The 18,701-nt window shown below is 38.4% G+C and overlaps 2 protein-coding genes across 2 annotated transcripts in view; one reads left to right on the top strand and one right to left on the bottom strand.

Annotated features, from left to right (window-relative positions):
• LOC139695520 (14 kDa phosphohistidine phosphatase-like) overlaps positions 1–18,701 on the top strand; it is a 549,412-nt gene that overhangs the window by 287,370 nt on the left and 243,341 nt on the right. The window lies entirely within an intron of this gene.
• The window catches only part of LOC139686909 (phosrestin-2-like), a 389,694-nt gene that overhangs the window by 270,430 nt on the left and 100,563 nt on the right, over positions 1–18,701 (bottom strand). The window lies entirely within an intron of this gene.

Below are 18,701 nucleotides of genomic sequence, written 5' to 3' on the forward strand. Positions count from 1 at the left end.
AGTGGCTGCTCGCTGATTGGTCCGTTCCCGGAGAACTCTCTTCCACGCGTTGTGGAGATGGTAGCCTTCATCTCTGTTCATGTTCTCCGGGTTTTTTTGCGATCTCAATTGCTTCTCTAATTAATCGTGGGTAGTATCAACTCTCCTTTGCTATTATGTTTGCTTTTTGGAATAAGATCTCGTGACCGGGTTCACTCCATTGGTGTTCTGAAATGGCCGACAGGTGAAACTGCTTATTTGTTGTTGCCCGGAGGTGTTCCTTCATCCGAACTTTCATTGAGCGGCATGTTTCCCCGATGTAGACTTTCCCACATGAGCAGGGTACTTGGTAGACCCCTTCGTATAGGTCTTTCGGAATTTTGTCCTTCGGTCCAGGGAGAGCGTCCGCTATTTTCTTGGTGCAGTTCAAATTCGAGTCCCTCATCTTCGACCTGAAGACGCCGAATGCAACTTCGGCGAAACTGTTGTCAGCATCAAATAACGACGCGGTGAAACTCGATGATGCAGAAACCTTCAAGTGTACTATAGTTTTTCTAAATTTTAATTTGCAAACAAAAATAGTTTATTAATGTCTAAAAGTAATAAAAAAATAATTTTTATCAGTCTGTATTCTACGTGAAATTTCTATGTCTATATTCCATATGATTTGTAGGGATTGGCTGCCAAATGGAGCTTTTTTATTCGTAGTTAACGGTAAGCAAATTTTCTGAATTTGATTCTTCCGTATGTGTTGGGGTATATCTTTTCAAGAACAAGTGACGGTGAGTTGAAGATTTACTTTAAATTTCAATACTCATTCAAATGTACACCCATGAGCTCATAAATGCTTGTTTAAACACGAAAAGCTCTTCGAGTTGAATGGGTGAAATAGTCTCCTCTCTTAAGTTCATAAAATTATGTATTCATTTTAACGGCTTTCAAATTGGACTAATGAGAGACACAATCTGTCGTAAATTTTCTCGTAAAAACAGGAAATACCTACGTACACTGAACCAGTAATTCATGCACACATTAGTTGGTCCTCGCTTTAACTAATTATGCCGTGGCTCAGGCGTTGCTACAGTAGCACGGTCTTCTTCTGAGCATGGTGCGCTGAGCTGGAGCTTTCCTCACCGTTAATCAGAGGAGGCGCAGGCTAAGCACGACCTAACGACCAATTCACGGCAATACCTCCCTCATCATGCCTCCCTCCTCGTTCGGCAGAGGCCAGGGCATCCCTGTTGTTAAAAATGGAGTATGTATGAGAGCAGTCCCGTTGGGGGAGGTCCCGGAATTTAAGGGATATCTCCATCCCGGCGGGGTGATGAGGGAACCCGCAGCCAATGGGCGGACCAGAAATGACGTTTCATATCCTCCCGAGAGTTTTTTCTTCTTCCAGCCTGGCACTCTCCGTCCCCGACCCCGCATCCTTAACCTCTACTTCACTTCGTTTCCATGGAGACCGCACCCTTTGCGGGCCCTTAATAATCGGCAACACCGTTCGAGAATAACACGCAACCGGGGAGCGGATGAAAGAGAAATTGAGGAGCGGGCGCGCCTAAGTCCGAGGCGAGAGGAAATTGATCCAGCAGGTGGTGGTTGGAGGCACCGACTTAATCCGGGAAGGAGGGCGCTGATGAAGTCGGGGGCTCTTGGGACTAAGGAAAAAGGAATTAAAACTTTCGAAGCGACGGACGATGTTTGGGAACACGGAAGGTGGCGGCTAAAATATGTATATTTTGTTTTCTTCCCTCTTGGCTCTTGGGAGGAGGGCTCACATGAGGGATGATATAAAAAAATATCAGAGAATGGCGAGGCGAGGGGAGAGAACAACGACTCTCGCGCATCAATTTGCGAAATGATAGCCATTCCCACGATGTGTCCGACAGGTTTTCCTCCCCCTGGGCCCTTAGGAGACGACCTCTAACCTATCCACGACCTGCAACCCGTCTCGATAATGATGCTGTAAACGGGGAGCTTAGAGGAAAACTGGGAAGGGAAGGTGCGGTTATCGCGAGGGAGAAAGAAGAAATAAATCCCACCCGCATGAAGACTAGGGCGCTGGACCCCCTTCCCCCTCCTCCCTTCCCTCCCTCCCCCCCCTGCACACGAGGGAGGCAATGACCCCCGACCGCGAGTGGCCTCGGTGAGTGCGTTGAGAGCGTTAATTTCGAAACTTCTCCTCCACTCTAAACTCATCACATTCTTCTCCCTCGCGAATTTGCGAAGTTTGCTTCGGATGGATATGCGTTCACCATTCTCTCAACGATTTGCATGTTTTTTTTTAAACCTCCCGTGTCCAGGGGAGGTATTCACCCTGTGTGTTTCTCGGTGGGGTGGCAGAGAGGAGGGTTAATCCGCCCTCCACGGTCCACCGCGGGTCGTGTAATCCGGCGGGTGTATGATTCGCGCGAAAGGTTGCGCGCGTTGTTAAGCAAGTGACAGGAGTACGACTCATTTGCTCACGCACCCGTGAGGAGGGGACGGCGGCGTCCCGAATGCGGGGGAAAGGGCGCGATACGCCGCTCTCGAAGCTATTTTTGCCCGGGAAAATCGATAGCCGATGCACTGTGGGTCCTCTGATGCTATCGCTGGAGGACCTTATCACTCCCATCATAATTCAAGAGTGACCATCCATGGCGAGCGCTTTTCTTTATCGGAAAGGATATAAGGTAAACTTGGAAAAAACTCGTATCATGACGGTACTATGAGCGCATCATCCGTAAACATTGAACTGAGCCCAGAGAACACAAAAATCCGGGGATTCAATTATCCACCACGTTTTCTCTTCGTTCCGGCAGAAAACCTTTCGGGATTTCTGTTGGTAAGATTTTTAGTCAAAACTCCAATTTTGCCGGCCATTAATACTTATGTTTAAAGGTAGGTTTTTAATGATGTTATAAATCTAATTTCTCTGCCTTCATGACATGACAATCTTCATATCTTTCATATATGCTGATTAATAATCTTTCTAAACAAACAACATTGTATATGGCATGGGTAAAAATGACTACTTTAAATTTCTTCGGGGAAAAATATTTAATATTCCTTATGATATTTCCGAGAATAGTGGATTGGACATCTAGGAATGATTTCATCGACTAATCTCATCATTTACATCTACGAAATACCTTTTGGATACAATTTAAGACTTTTATAAGAAGAAGAATTAGATACGTTAATTCTTTACACATAATGACTAATTGTACAAAATATAGTCACTATTTCGACACGTTTCTTTCTCTTTCAAGTTTTGTTCCCTTTATTCAAATGCTGTGGCTCTCCTTTAATTTTTTCAAACAGTCACCTCCGAAATATTCATTTCTTAGCCACTTTCCTCTTTTAAACGAAGAAATTGAATAATATGGCAAAAATGCAAATATATCTTTCCTGTTTGTTGATGAAATTGCAAAAGTTTTGCCTTCACCATCAGGAGGCAAATGGTATAATCTGATTCAGCCAAACTTTAGCATATTTTCTTTATGGGACGATTAAACGCACTAGCATGGAACGTGTGGGGAGAGAGGAGCGCTAGGGGCCCTCCGCCCCTGGTGGTATTTATTTGTGGGCGCTACTCTTGGTCTCCTGAAGTGTTGGACAATCGGCGTAAATTACCACAAATGGGGGAAAAATGGAAATCTGTGGGCAAATGTAAGGTCAATAAACCTGCAAATGAAATTCACTGCCGGCTAAAATGCATTCACTATTTTTGTTTGTCTAATTTGTGCTTATTGTTAATTTCCCACAGTCTTTCGCTAAATATTCGCCTAAAATTTAGCCTTTTTCCACGTACTGAATACCCTAAATTATTTGCTCTCATCGAGCACTTCCTAATAACCTTGTACACACTCCTATTAAAGATTGAATTTTATTCTATGAAAGCCATATTTTTGCCTATTTCCGTTGGAAGGAATCTACATGATCATCAATTTATTGTAGTCTATTGGTGGAAGTTGGCTTTTTATGGATCACTGAATGAGCTGTGCCACCTTTGTAAGTCCCGCCAATAAGGCAATAAATATCTCTTAACCAAATCATCATAATTAACCATTTTTTAATTATATATATACGTTCTAATTACCTCAATGCCGTTATGTTGTTAAAATCAAATAAAAATATACCATAGTAATAAAATATCCCTCGTGTGAATTACGGACTTCCACCGCTACCTTTCTCTAGTGTCAACGTACCCTATTTACGTCTTTATCCAACTTTATTTGTATGATTCCCAAACCACTCTTTCTCCAAGGTTCGAAAAAAATGATAATCTCAGAACAAGCACTGCTAATTGGCGTTGCAACAATTATTTTGGATACTTTGTTTTGGCTTTTTTCCAACTATTTTTGTTTGATGTGTATTGAGAGGTAGGGAGAAAGTCTGGGACCGCCCCGAGTCGCACTTAGGCGTTTAATTAGCAATTATCCGTCTGTTTAAACATCAGGGTACCTTCCCGTTTTTTTCATTTTTTTCATCCGCCACAGGATATAGGGTTATCATATTACCGTTCATATTGTAATGCATTATTATTATTAGGTAATCTACCATTCAAGGTAGGTTTTGGATGGACATAACTGCCAAATAAGTATTTAGTTTCTCCGAACAAAACACAACCCAAAATCCTACTCTACAGCAAGCCCCTCTACTTCTTTGTATCTTCCTATATCCCGTCCAACATCCCTATCCTGTTCCTGCCCTTTCCTCGTTTTCCTAACATTCTCCCCTCATCCCACTGCCGGTCAAATGCTTTTCATCTATTTTTCCTGCCTCTTTATGATTTCTCCCAACAATCCCCTCTCCTCCCCTACGGTGCCTTGCGTTTCCTCATTTGTTTTCCTTTCGGTCCATTTCACCTTCTCCCTCCTTCTCCAAACCCGCATTTCAAAATCCTCCAATCTATATGTGGTGCATAAGGAAATAAAATTTTTCGCCAAAATCTTTATGCCGATATCAAAAATATTTTCATAGTAATAAGGAATACGGAAAATAAAGTATATGTTTGTTGGATAGTATAGTAAATGATAATCATTAATGGAATTAAAGGACAACCTTAGTCACTTCGAATCGTCCAAGCAACTCAGAAAATGTATACGTATCATGACAGCTGTGCGTCTATCCTTTTGTAATGCGTTGGAGATTTTTAGCTTTAGCTTTACAGATATTTAGCGTAAGAATAACTGCCTATCTAATATTTAGCTGTGTGTGTGCTTAATCCGTAGACTCAAAAGGCAAACCCTCTCCGAGCGAATGCGGCATTTTGTTCTGGCATACATAATGGTTAACGAAACTCAGCAAAGTAGTTACTGAAAAGAGGTATCATTTCTTTTGATCCTCTCATTGGAAATTCACCGGGAAGCGGCAAAGCAAGACGAAATATTTGCAGCGCGCTTGCATTTATGGTATTTTATATGCTCTGTGTGTACTCAGCTCTCTTCCCTAATTTTATCGAAGAACAGTTCCTCTATGTATGGCTCTGAACCTAAGTGCGTTCTCTAGTTGATTACTCAAAGTTGAAAATTGGTTTGATCCGTGCAGTGCAGCCTTAAAAATGGCAAGATGAAGATATTTTTATTTCATTACACTTTTCATTGCATTCCGGAGCGAGGCGTTTCAATTTCCAGCCCACTTATAAATAGCATGCGTCTATATGTGCGACCCTTAAACCCTGTCAGCCGATCGCCGACGCAGCGAGTCGCTCAAGTGGCTTTATACCCTGAGGGGGTTACCCTTCTGTGTGTAAGATAGCCTGTGCACGTGAGCGGCCCACTTCAGGGTACGTGAGGGCACAAAAGGAGAGAGCACTCCGTCCTTTTTATTGGCCTAAGTTCGGGAAGCTCGCTCCGCTGCCTCCCTGCCCTCATCTCCTCTCTTTCTACTCTTTATCTCCCGCTCTCCTTTGGCTACTTTATCGCGTCCCTTCCGTCATCGCCATTCTCCATCTCCCTCTCCTCTACTCCCTTGGTCTCAACTGAATCACTATCTTTACCCTGAGATCTCCTCTTCCGAATAATTTATTCTATTCTCCATTGGGTCCAAGCTGGATTTCTTTCCTCTTTTGTCCTCCCAATCGAAGAACGAGAAGTTCTAAATCAAGGATGACTATGAAAGAGTTGACAGGGTGAATAAATCCTTTATTTTTGCACCGTGGCTGTCCATTCTAATATGCTCCTTTGTGCTGTTCAGGCGAGATCACCAACGAAGATAAAATCAAACGCATCTCCCTGTAAGTACAGTAGCGCAGATAAAGAGGGTTTTATAACAGATTGAACTACCACTCATGGAAAAAACTATTGATTAAGACATAATTCTAATGTAAATAAAAATGTTCCTGTGAAGAGAAGGGGATTGGAGGCGATCGATTTGTGTTTACAATAAAGAATGATTAATATTATATGGGTAGACAGATTAGCATATGAAATAGTACTTGGAAGAGTGGGATACTATATTTCTTGTTACAAAGGAAATGAGGCTTACATTAAAAACCCAATCCAATACGGTTACCCAAGACAAAGAAGCAGTATATGGAAGAAATCAGGGAGGAAGGAAGGCCAAGGGCGAATGATGAGAAGTAGGTTATGGGAAACGTCAGTGCAGTGGAATATGAAGGTTTTGGGAAATAGGCCGGGGAAAAGTTATCTTGGGAAGATTTGATAAAAAATAATTTTGTGATTGATAAACTACAATCCTAATGTACCATTTTCGTTACAATTCAATTCCTGAACCACTGTTAACGCACCTATAGTGAGTTATGGAATGGAAAGAGTCGATGCAGATCAAGAAGTGTAAAAAAATCTGAAGGTAGGGTGGCTTTCACCTCGCCGAAGCCACTGTGCGCACAGGAATGATGAACTTGTAAACATGGAAGCAATGTGTTAAAACATTAATTTGGAGTGCAGCACTCTTTGGGCCAGAGAAGATCAGACCAGAGAAGAATTACCACAAACTCTTGGTGCTGGAAGTGGATGCTGAAGACCAAGTGGATAGATGAAATAAGAATCGATGAAGTATGCCGAAAGGTATAAAAACCGGCAACATGGAGAGCAATAAAAAAAGAAGAAATAAAATATTTGAAGGGAAAAGGGAAGGCCCTAAGAGAAAAGCCAAGGGACAAATACAAATATTAAGGACTAGTAGAAGATATAGTTAGAAGGAAGGCCTATCAGAAAGTGAGTTACCATAAGGTAGGATAGGAGAGTGGAGGGCTTCTTTCAGCCAATGTCTAGAAAGAAATACTAATGATCGTGACAGGTTATTTCATTTGCACTTTTTTTCCATAGCCTGGAGTTCTTCAAATACTCTTTAATATGCTAGTCCCCCAAGCGTAGCTCTTTAGCGTCCAGTCAGGCGCCAGGATTTCCTCTCGTGTTTTCCCTCTCCCGACCTTTCCTGTCTCCTTCACATTCCCCTTCCTCCCTTGAAGATGCTTTCCCTTCCCCAACCTCGTCTTCCCGCCTTATCCCCCCGGCAAACCGAGTCGCCCCTATTCAGCCTTTTCTCCGCGGTGACATTTGTCTCCCGGCCGCGACACTTACCAAGAGGATCCCATCTGCCCCACAGCACCGTCTTCTCCTCCCAAGCAACTCTCAAAGTACTCGGATTCGCATGACAAATAGGTGCTAAAGAAAGATGCGTTCCCGTAACGTTGAAAAAAACCACTCCTTTGGGATTTTGTGCGTGCATGAGGAATATAGCCGTCTCTAAGTCCCAAGATACCCGTGTACGGGAATTACAGGTAATGGGTCCGGAACTGGCATGGTTGCGTAGTTTCATTGCGATTTCGTACGCCATGTGGAGGGTTACAGAATCTTCCGGTGAATCGGCGAGAGGCGGTTAGCGTGTAAGATCATGAATGGGTGGAGGGGGGAGGTTGGAATGGGAAGCGGGCTGAAGGGGTAGGGTCAGTTTAACTTGGGAATTCTGCGAGAAACTTCGGTCTGTCTTATGCAACGCATTCATATTGCTGTCCACAGAAAGTGCTTCTTGCTTCGAGATCTACGTTAGTACATCGAAACACCACCTTGCCCTAAGTAATGTACACTAATAAAGTAATTTTTAATGGATATAATTTCACAATTTTTACACAATTAAATAAAATTTTCGCTTCACGGCCATAAAATATTGTGAATATTTGTGCCTTCTTTTCCAATTAAATGTGAATAATAAATTTGTTTTGCTTGATGTATAATTATTTTTCCCTTCTATTGAGACACCATTTTATGTGAAACATGTTTCATGACATCATATTTGAATTTCCTTGTAGCCATTTGATTGGTGCGCAGAACCTACATTTCCTACTTCACGATATAAGTATCAAAATAAAACCTATTTGGTATTTCTTTTAAGTTCAGGCATCCCTAAAAACTATTGTTCTATATGTAGTTTTATTCGGGAAACCTATCAATCCCTTATTTCAGTGGTAGCTGGAATGGATCGATTCGCATCTGGTTTCTCAATTCTCAGCACAAGTTCAGTAATCAAAATGTTACTTCTCACTTATAGCTTTCATCACAACCTCTAATGGGTGATAATTTCACGTATAAATGTAGGATGATGTTTAACATTTATGAAAATTATTTTAGAGGATATAGCTGCAAATTACTTATCAATTACATGTCATATCTGCCGTCGAATTTGTGCAGTCATGCTGACAAAATGAAGTACGGATATTGAAATAACGCCCAGTTGTCTTATCGGTCAGGCGGTCTAACTCATTACGAGTTTGGCTTTCTCTCGCTGCCTCATGATGCAGGAGGCTCGAATTCTTTTTGCGGGCCGTTCATTTAAAATTAGTCCGGTCCTTCCTGGCGTTTTACGTGGAAGAGACTTTCCCTATTTTATTCGATCCTTTCTGTCACCATTTACTTATCCAAATGCGTTGTGATTTGTTCATTTCCTCCAAGCTATGGCATATGCCTTGGTGTTTTTTTCGTAATAATCCTACTACCTTCACAAGGAAAACTACTCTGGCTTTCGTACACCCTTCATCCTGCAAAGTTACGCCTGAAACCACGGATTTCTTTTTAATTTTATATGTATTTATGTATAGTTTAATATTTAAGATCCATATGCAGTATGAATGCCGTTATACTGGTAACTGAATAGGCTTTATTTCTTTTTCCAATGCTGAAGAAGAACAAAACCACCGAATGGAAATTATTAAAGGAATACGATATTCTCTCGTATTTCTTATTCAGTCACTGTTTCATCTGAAATTACATTCTGCCCGCTTAATTCCTCTTAAAGTCATATAATTTTGATCATCATTGCTGTATTATAACATGGAAAATAAGTGAGCATTTCATAAACGATTAATAACTCATGTCAAATGTTCAAATTGTTTGGAGAGCATCATTGAAGCAATTACGGATTCATCATTTATCTCCCAATGATCAGTTTTAATTTGACGCCCTCTTCCCTTCCACCTCCTCTGTAAATGAATCAAAGGCCTTATCTTTCAATTGAAATACCGGGAGATGGAGAATGAATTTCATTTTTGTGGCTAAAAATATTCCTCAGTTCACAATTATGATTGATTTTTACTGAGGTTAAATGCATTAATAATTTAATGATTTAGTTGACGCGCTAATGCAATCCATCGAAAAATTGGAAACTCATTCGGTACTTTGATTTAATTACGCCAACGGCATGACATTTTTCAGATACGTGTGCTGTTCAATTAAGCATTATCCGAAACTTTTTTTATTTGCCCAATGTATTCTATGAAAATTTATTTTCAAGTGTAAAATAGTATTTTAATGCATAATTTGTATGAGTTAAAAATTTCGTTTAATTAAATCCAGTGTTGCGTCAGCCGTTCTGAGTTGAAACATGTTCATTTCGTCTACCCATGCTTCTAATGATGATAAAATATTTCCACGTAGGTTTTTCATCACGCTAGGGAATATGAAGTATTCACTTGGGGCTGACTCTTAAATATAAGGAGGATGAGAATCACATTTCCGTTTTGCAAGATGATCGCGATTACGCTAGAGTTTTGCGGAACCCCCATTACACAACAAGTCTCATGTGTAATATTTCTGTTACCAATATGTGGGTGGGATCCAATCGAATTTTCTATTTTTCGAATATTGCTCTTCACTTTTTGCAGCGTTTTTCTATAATGATTGCAGTGGTGATTTTAATATTTACTTCCGTATGAGCAGGGGCTGGACCTTTGGGTGTACCCATCTTTGAAATTTACTCCCATTTTAAGCATGTTTAATAACCTTTTAGCTTTGCCAAATGGTAGAATGGATTTTCCATAAGCCTCCAATAGCATTACAAGGGTCTCAACTGACGGTTTCTTTAGACGAAAGCAAAATTCGAATGCATCTTTGCTTGTTGTGTACCCCCATTGGTGTACACAAGTGAACTCAGTATGTTTCAACTTGCAACGGCTACCTCTGACACAGTATTGAGTCAGCGTCAAAACTGGCGTCTAATTAATGAATCTTGCACCGAATATAAAGTAAAAAAATGAAAATCACACATTAAGTTAAAGAATGACATAAAATAAAGTTGTTTGTTAACACGTAATCAGTGGTATGAATAAAATAAATTGTGATCACTCTTAATAAAGTAGGTTTTTTAAGATTAATTTATTTTTCACGTAAATTTTTAATGAAGTCCGCCATCGTTCGCTAAACTTAGCTGTTATACTTATCACCGTGAAAGAAATTCCCATCACTTTTCACGCAAAACTTTCAATAATTCATAACCTGTATACTCTCCGATTTTGTAATTATTTTTTAGATAAAAATACTGCAATCTTATACTGCTTGTATTGCGTGCTTATTTTAAGAGCCATTTTTCCTTTTGACTTTCGCTGTCGTTTCCAAAAGTTGCTCTCGTTCATGAGCCAATTCCATCAGATAAATATAAAATAGTAGATTCAAGAGATCAGTGATGACTTTTCCGCATTCTTTGAAAGGTAATTTTTCTTGCTTTGGATAAAAATTGATTTTAAACAACGTAATGTACAGGATATCAATAAAAAGAACAGAATTAGACCTTAAGGATTTTGATGTGATTAAATACCTTACAATGTGTTTATTTTTTGGCTGTGTTCTTTTTTAAAGGTATTATGTTTTAAAATGGTAAGCTTCGGTTTTATAATGCAGAGTTTATGGTAATCTATAATCATAATCCCTTCCTATATGTAGTTTAATATAGGTAATACTCATATACCGTCTATTAGTCTAATAGAAAGTCTAATTATTCCTATTACATTTCTATTATTTTAACGAACTCTAATAACTACTATTCTCAGTTGGATAGGTGGAAATTTAACGATTTTTCTTTTCTAAAACCTTCAAATCACGTTATTTTTTTATCTAAATACCGCAGTTTTGGGTCTATTACAAACTCTCTCGCTCTTATATCCACCGCTAAACGTTAATGACTACGTTAATCCTCTTCTGCTCTGCTTTTTTGGAAGCCCTCGTTATGTCAACGACCCATTTCCTATCATTTGTGTTGGGCAGCATAAAAGATTACTCTTCTTGGATCTATAAATCAGTCTTGTTGAGCATTTTCCCCACAGAGTGTTTACGCAAAGGTAAACAGTTGTGAGCGAAGATGTATTCATATTCACAAGTTCCTTGTTTCTCTCCGTATCATTCTCCGATATACTAATATTTTCAAATGCCATTTATATTGAATCGTCACTCTCCTAGAAACAATTCTTTCTGACCCTCTCTTAATGCTAATATAACCACTACTCTTGCTTATTTAACGTGAAAATTCGGAATGGTTTGAAATTGGACGAAAAGCAAAATATGAAAAGCGTGAGTCTTTCTGGTCTTGAAAGGAATGTTAGTAATTCATGCAAATTGAAACATGTTTGTTTTCGGATTCATTGGTTACTTTGACTTGAGTGATCTATCATTTATATTTTTTAGGCGCCCTTAATATTATTTGTTTTTAATATTTTCAGGGTAAAACATGCTTTGTACGATTGATCAAAAACATTTCGCGCTACGATAAATTGTAGTTTTCTCTGTTGTTTATTTAAACTTAGTATTTTTTTCCTGCATGAGCTCGAGCGAGTAGCCGCGCTAGAAATCTGACGCAGGTACTTAGTCGCAAAGTTTTCACGCTTTGAATTCACATGCTTGGCTCATCGAGGCTTTTTTTGTTTATGTTTTACTTTCTATGCCAAATGTGCGAAATCCCTCACTGGATACACCACTCCTCCCTCTCCGTCTCCCTCTTCGTCTCCCTCTTCTTCCTTTCTCTAACTCCCACAATTGCACACTGGCTCATTCTACTCTCCACTCCCTTTCACGATTGTCTCCTCTCGTCGTATTGTGATTTCGTCTCTAGCATTCGCTTTCATCGAGAACTCCGCTCGAGCTATTCAACAGCAGCGGGCATTAGTAAATGAACCGATCAACGCCCGCCACTTTTGTTCCATTATTCTTCACCATAATGGACTTTTGTCCACGTCGAACCAAACAAATGCCATTGAAAGTTTTATCGGTATTTTGCTCAGGAAGCGTGCTGATAACAGGCATACCTTAACGTTAACAGCTCTTCGTATTTATTATTTTTTTATCAAATGCCCTTAAATATTCGCCTATCATGTTCTCAATACTGAAAAAGATTTATAAACATTAAAAAAATAAAGGTTCGTAAATTTAAGCTGTCGTCTGCTTTTAAAAAGGTGGAACGAGGCATATTATTTACTTCTGGGGTAAAAATTAATAGGGGACGCATCGATTAAAAATGTGTTCACCACTCTATCACCTTTACCAACGAACATTTTTATGAATGACTTTGCTTTGAAAAATGTTTAACTCAATTGCTATTTTTGTAAAAAAATGGATTTTATTGTTCTAAAGCAGCGTAATTATTAAGTATACAATGGAGGAAAAGGTAAGGGTGGCCATCCTTTTTTTAACCAAAGCATCAACCTGAGAGAAAATAAATACGAGCCCACTAGGGAACTATCGACCACATATCACGTAATATCAATGGTTTCGATAAACTACTATCCTCAAAAGTTAGCAGTTTCTTATAGCTATTAAGTAGATTTATAACGAGCCCCCTCTCGGGATGTGTCTATAAAAAAATTCACCACCATAACATGTATAGCAATCACAAATGGTTAAAGTTCGTCCTATACTGAAACGTAATTAATGGTGCATACTATCCCAAGAAATGTGTAATACTAAAATTTATTTTGTTATCTACATGTATGAACACACACACATATTTTATATATACAAGATATATATTTTTATATTTAACTGTATATATCTATAAATATAAATGGGTCGCAGTAGTCCAGGGGGTAGATCGTTGGACTGCTGACCGGAGGGTCCCGGGTTCGATTCCTGGGCTAGCCACTCTGGGCACCTGCAGCTCCACCAAAGCTAAAGTGATTTTTCGGGTACTAGATCTTCCTGGGAAACCATAACCGGCACAGGGATAGGAACAGGCCCCTCTACCCTGATGTGTGAATTTCACACGCCGTATAGGGCTTAGTAGTGGGTGAACTCTACCATCACCTACTAAACCGAGATTCGGGTTGATTGCTGTGTTTTCTGTTATGTATATATAGTATATAGTTATATATTTATATATAACTGTATATATATTCACTAAATATGTATTTTTATACATGTGTGTGTATATACTTATATAGATGTGTGAAATAAAGCAGTATGACCTGAAGGATACCTCAGAGAAGGCCGGGGGCGTTAACTTTCTGAAATGTGAGTGTCCTGTTACGTGTTCTCTATTAATATTTTTGTATTTAATTGCACCGTCCAAATGTTCTATTTCTCTCGTGAGTCCTTCAATATCATATATATATATATATATATATATATATATATATATATATATATATATATATATATATATATATATATATATATATATATATATATATATGTGTGTGTGTGTGTGTGTGTGTGTGTGTGTGTGTGTGTAATGAAAAATATAAAGGTGGCAAATATTTTGCAGAATCCATCCTTTCGACAATATGCCGGCCAGCATCAGTAACGGACACGTAGTAGTGATTGACCTAAAAGTACAAACTTCCATCATCTTACATCTTGGCATTAAGATTTGTTATGGGAGTCTGGCAGAGACATCTCCGACAAATATTGATGCGTTTATTCCTCCTTTTTCCTCTCCCTTGAGCTCAATAAACTTCCTTGGATGAATTCATTCGCTCATCTATCTTTCCGAATTCAAACGATTGCGAGTGCAGCGAAGTGGAACAGATGTATTACTTCCTGGTCCTTATTCCCCCTCTCTGCCAGCCAGAGCCATTTTAAGCGTTTTTCCGGAATTGAAATCTGTCGTGGCGTTTCCTGAATGCTTTTATTAATTTTTATAGAAACCTCGTTCACAAGTATTTGAAAAAACACTGGTTTCTGGAATGTTACTAATTACTTATTTTATATAATTTATTTTCGATTCGTTATGTTAATTTTGATTACTACACTTGATGAACCAATCCATGAGACTTGGAGTACATGAAAACATTTTCCTTAAGGAAATGACGATTTATTAATTAACATAATTTTTTTTAAAAATTCTCAGTAACTTAATCATATTCTAACGTGGCAAAATGCTAAATAGTTCATGATTTTTATCAGATGTATTTCTTGTGTGACCTCTTAGACATCACAGTATTAGGTATTGGAATTCATTTAAGAAAGGGTATGTTATCTTGTTTTGTCTCATTTCCCTTAAAATATGCTAATTATCCCTGGGCTATCTTATTTGATATACCTTATGTAATATAACTCGATGTTAGTCCATGTACACTTCATGAAATATTGTCAGTGTTTTTAATATTTTCGAATCTTAGCTGCTAAATGTTTGGTATCTTCCTCTATTTCATTGTAGTTTTTAACGAGATTTTAGCCAAATGGGCATTATCAAGGTGTTGGTGTTTTCCAGAATTTTTATGTGTATAGTCAAAGGATATTATCTGAATTACTATTTTCTATGTTTTAGGATTGAAAATATCTACTTCACCATTTTCCCATGTCTCTTTCATAATTATCTTTTCTTTTCTATTCAGGTGAGTACCGAGTTATTCCATTATCCTGATGAGTGAGTGACCGCTTATATGTGAGTACATTGCTTTTTACATAATTTTTCACTGGACTGAGTTCCTTTTTTGCACTACTCCATCTCTGCTAATCGAATCTCCCGGTTAGATTTACATTTTATGCGCATAATAAATAAATAGAAGAACTGCAGATGGGCAGAGCTCCACTGTATGTGATTAGACTCGCGTTCCTGATTACTTGAACCACTTGGATGCCACCATTACATCCAATCAAACCTTGGGACAAAACTTTTTTGGAGCATGTTTGTAAACAAAGCATAGAAACTGTAGCGATGAAAAGGTGAGGGAAAAGCGTTTTATTTCTCGTTGAATGGACGCCACATTGAAAATGCTTTGAGCATTTATGGTACATTTCATAAATCATTGTTTCAAGAAAGAGGTCAAGTTCAAAAAATAGCTTTGGGTCTCTTAAAAAACTGCCGGGAAAATGCACAAAGTGGATGGCAACGTAATTTGTGCTTGAGAATTCCACTACATGCAACACCCAACGGTAGATGAAACGTTTAACACAGCAATCGTGCAATTTTACTTTCGAAATCAAGGAAATTTTTTAGTCCGTTAATTGCATGGTGTTTTTTTATTTCTAAGGGACTTGGTAGTTAAGCAGGTGTAGCGCTGGGCTACTGCCCGGTGGGACTTGGTCCAATTCTGGGTGACGCCTCTGAGCAACCTCAGAGTCATCAAAGCCGAGTGATTTTTCGGGTACAAAATCTTCCTCGGAAACCATAGTGGAACAGGGAAAGGAAGTGGCCTATAAAACCAGATCTTCGAATTTCACAAACCGTATACAGCCTTGTAGGGCTTAATAACAAAAGATTCTCTACCCTCACTTATCAAAGTAACCTTCGGGTTGAAAATCTAAGTCTGCCGGGATATACTCCGCGTTGGTCCATATTTCTGGGACAACAGTTTCGCCGGTGTTCCAGTCGGGGTATTCAGGTCTGAAAAGATTGATGCTGGTTTTGTCCATCTTTTTTACCTCTGCTCAAATGTTCTCTGATTGGGGTTGATAAATGTGTTAATAGCTAATGGTATTTTTTTACATTTTTACTTTCATATTTAATCTAGCATTAGGTATTGACAAAGGTTTATAGCTTCAGTATGTAATATATGGCGTACCTCTACTTATTTTAATGCCTCTTACGTTTCTGTTAAGTTAAGCCTCTTACTTTTGGCTTGAATCACAAATTGATTTGGGTAAATGTATCCCACCGCGGCATTGTAGAGAGAGTTTGTCGAGATTTTTTTGAGTTTAGATGTTTTATATCTACGCCTAATATGTTAATATGTAGTATCTGCTTCCCGTAGCTGGTCCATCGGAGAGATCTCGCCCCAAATGCGCTGGACCCTCTTTAACAAAGGTTCAAATTTTTAGGTGTGCATTTTATCCAAAACGGAAACGCTTCAAATAATAAGTTTTCTAATTATGCAAAATCCTAGGCATTTTGTTTGAATTTATGTTTATGTGTATTTGTATAGAAATATGTGTATATATATATATATATATATATATATATATATATATATATATATATATTAATCCAGAGTGTAATTTGTGCGAGTCGTAAATTGAATACAGCTTAGCGGATTTTTGTAATCGGAGTGCCAAATGAAAGTTGTTGCCGAGTAGACGCGCCGTCACCTTTCAGAATTCTGATAAATTGTCACCAAAGGGAAGGAATTTCGATTGAAATTCGAGGTTCACCATGTAAAATTGGTGTATTTCCTAAATAATAATGCTGTATTTATTCCATAGCTTGGTAAAGGTGAAAATAAACCGTACCTAACTGAGATAAACGTTTAGAGTGAGTGAGTTATGAGTCGGCTGGAAATGTTTTTATGATGAATGGCAAATGAAAGCGGTTGTTGAATAGGTGTGCCATCACCTGTCAGCTTCTCGTTGAATGGTCATCGAATGGCTGGAAGGCACACCTCGATGAAAATAAAGAACTTTTACTCTATTTAAATACTACACATTGTGAAATATTGACGTGTTAATAGTGCTTGTTCATGGTTATTTTCGACCTATATTTAAAATTTCCATACGGTTCGTGCATGTATGATCTGCCAATATGGTAGGTTAAATTTTTTTTATTCCAGAAAATCGTGGGTAACCGAGTATTTCTAGTGCTCGGAGAACTTGAAACTAATTTCATTGCAATACTAGCAACAGCTATTGGAGATGGTCTAGTCGTTAATGATGCATATTGACATTAAATATTAGTAGCATTCTACTAAATGTTTTAATAGCAATGAAAGCACAACTTTCACCCATCAATTTCTACCTTTCTCATACAATGCAAATTATAGAAAACTACCTACAATATTTTGTGGAAAATTGTCAATTTTTAATTAATTCTAATATTCCACCATATCACACCTGAAATGTCTCTTTTATTAGAAAATTACCCGTCGAACAAAATATTTTATGTTATGAGTAGAGTTCCTACGGATAACGGATGTTCAAAATGATTACCCGACTGAAATTTTGAAGAATCTCACACGCGTCCGAGCCATGCCAGTTAATTCTTAAAAAGAATTTCATTGCTATTCTTATTGGAAACACTATTAACATACAATCAAGAGTAAAAGGGATTTCAAAGTAACTGGAAAATCTGTTGGTCTTGTATCCTGGCGTACATTTACATATTGCCTTTTTCCATGCATTGTAGTTCATTCAAGACACTATGGCCATTTTGGTCTACAAGAAATGCAGTTCCTTGACTTTGCTGCCTTCGAAATGACTAAGAACAAGCCGATTTTTGCCCTTTCCTATGTGTTTACAAACGTTGGACGGGTTCATTATACGGACTTAAAATATTCATTCTCGCAACAGGGGAACATTGTCAGTTACATAAGGGCAATAGCATATATCATGAATTATTGTTTTCCCCGACCAATTGTGATTTACATTTATAATAATGTAACTGTTTGCTCTTTTATTTACTTGAATTCTGATTGGAATTAATATTATTTAGTTCCAAATGTAATATAAATTTCATTCGTACTTAAAACTTAATTTTAATGAGCTTTGGCACGCATTTTACAACCTCTTGTTAAAAGAAAAACTCAGTTATCTAGCCCCATTTCAATGTACGAGTTTACTTTTTTACGTTAGATTAGCGTACCGTCTAGGTATTGTGAACTATATTTTTTGGCGACTTCATAAGTTGGAATAGACTTCTTAATTCTTTTGATTTTATTGATCTGGACACATTAAACCTTTTAGTCAGTCGACGCCGTTCAAACGTAGAATCCGCCGTTACCATGCTGGAACCGAGCTCGACGGGAATGTAATCAAGCGGCTAAGTCAATATCATGAATGTTTTCAGTCGCTGAATCCAACAGTCACTGGAGTCGACCAATTTACGGGAGGCATTTTTTATTACGCGACTGAACGGATTCAGGGCCGTTTGGGATCCAAATAAACCATCATCCATCGCCCGTAGAATGCTCTACTGATAGTTTTGTATATTTGGTCAAAGTTCTGGGTAATCTGATTATCAACTTTGATATGCTGTGACATTTTGCGGGCCTATGATAGATGGCCTGCATAACTCGGACGGACACTGAACGAATAAACCAAATAAATTGTTCAATAGTCTGGTTTTTAATCCGCAATTTTCTTATA

This window comes from Hetaerina americana, unplaced genomic scaffold (assembly GCF_022747635.1).
Source record: "Hetaerina americana unplaced genomic scaffold, ioHetAmer1.1.p SCAF_1, whole genome shotgun sequence".
NCBI lineage: Eukaryota > Metazoa > Arthropoda > Insecta > Odonata > Calopterygidae > Hetaerina > Hetaerina americana.